Raw genomic sequence first — 2,203 nt, 5'->3', positions numbered from 1 at the left:
TGGGCCCGCCTCGGGACAAATAAGGCGGCGGACTCAAATTGTGCCCTCTAAGCTTATAGTATCACTTAAAAAGGTTCTACAAACATTCTATGACTTTCCAAGTAATTTGGAGCAAAGTTGCATAATTTTCCGGAAAAGCATACTAAAGTGGTTCAATTCCACTGAAGGAAAAACTGAGATTTTCTCTTGCGGATTCCGAGGGCCAAGAGGTCCTTCGAGGCCCGGATCCGACCCTAACACACTAAGGGCATGCCAAGGGAAGAATTGGGGTTGCTTTACATACCTTTCAACCTCTTTACGCCTTTCCAAACTCACTTCCCGTTTCGTCGAAAAACTGCAATTGGTCAAATTTACCAATTGTAAGCTATGAATACCAAAGTTTCAACTTAATGCATATTTGGCTACCGAAATTTCGGCAGCACTTCCCCTATACATATGGCACCCCGAGAATTCAACTCGGCTAGAAATCATCAACAACAACCCAAACGACAACATCAATATCAACAACGAACATTAAAAACATAAATATCCTTCAACTAGTCATCTTTCTAACAAGTTGACATAATCTTCATTTCAACCCAACTTTCAACTAATATCTATAATTGCACATTCATCAACAATCAAGATCATCACCATATAGTTCTAGAAACATTTCATATCGTTTTCCTCAAGTTATACACTCGATATACATAATATACAACCTTCCGTCAAAGTCATATCTTATGCAAAACATCAAATCTTTGGCATACAACTTCATAACAAGTTTCCAACTTCCAAATTCATCAATGATCATCATAATTCACAACCAAACAACTTCATTTCCTTAATGTCGGAAAATCATACTAAAACGACATAAGTTTCTACATTCCAATTCAATACAAACTTATATCATTCTAACTTCATTTACATTACAAACATCACAACAACACTTTAACACACTAAACAAACTTAATCCATTCCATTCCAAACCACTCCATACCACACGGCCAAATGCTATTTTCATCAATTCAATCAAATTTATTCCACTTTCATTCTCAACATAAATTCCATCACATTCACAACTAGAATACAACATGAATTCAACACATTATCACCATACAACACACACACACCCACGACTACAAGCCATATTCCAAACCCATCTTGCAAACTTCCATTTTTCCACACAATCAACATATTTCTATATACTACAACACAATCAAAACTTCATAACACAATAAAAAGGTAGAAATTCTTACCTTTTCTTCAAGTCTTCTTCACTTGGAGATATGATCACTTTGGTGATTCTAATGCTTCCCACTCCAAAACAACTATACCAAGTTACAAAGGAACCTTGACTTAGTAGGAAATCAACAAGAAATAAATTTTTGAAGCAAGATTTTTGCTAGCCAAATTTCCATGGCAAACCCGAAACCTCCCTCTCTCTAGCTCTTGTTCTTGATTTTTTTTTTCTATGCTTATCCTAAGTGTTCATCTTCTAGATATATAATTGAAGTGCTTGGTCACATGACCAACTAAAATGGGCTTCGATCAAGGCCTTAAGTGGCCGGCCAAGGTCCCTAATTTGGGCCTCAATTTCAATTCAATTTTTGAGCCCAATAGCTTATGAATCATATTTTGTAATTCCCGAAACTAATTTCCAAAATTCCAAAATTGCCCTTAGCCTTGTCCCACACTTTCATGACTCTATTCTTTCATGCATAACTCCTATGTTCAACAAAATATCAAATTTGACCTTATATCTCAAAAATCCAATAAAATTCAAGTTTCTCCAAACGTGTGAAAACACGGGGTATAACATCCTCCCCCCTTTAGAACATTCGTCCTCGAATGTAAAATTAATCTTATAGGGTTGGAAAATACTTTGGGGGAGTTTCTGATTATAGACAACACATAAGACATACGATTGATATTGAAATAAATTAGGCAGGGATTTGAGGTTACCTGTGGACATAGGGAACAATTGAGGATATTTCTTCTTCATTTCCTCTTCGGCCTCCCAGGTCATTTCCTCCCTATTATCGTTCCGCCACAGTACCTTAACAGAGGCTACATCTTTATTCCAGAGCCTCCTTACCTGACGATCCAAAATAGATACGGGCTGTTCCTCGTACGATAGTTGCTCCGTCATCTGAATATCATCCGCAGGAAATATTCTGGAAGGGTCACCAATGCATTTGCGGAGCATAGACACATGGAATAC

The sequence above is a fragment of the Lycium barbarum genome, chromosome 5 (assembly GCF_019175385.1).
Source record: "Lycium barbarum isolate Lr01 chromosome 5, ASM1917538v2, whole genome shotgun sequence".
Classification (NCBI taxonomy): Eukaryota; Viridiplantae; Streptophyta; class Magnoliopsida; order Solanales; family Solanaceae; genus Lycium; species Lycium barbarum.
The sequence above is the reverse complement of the archived record's forward strand: the minus strand, read 5'-3'. Positions refer to the sequence as shown.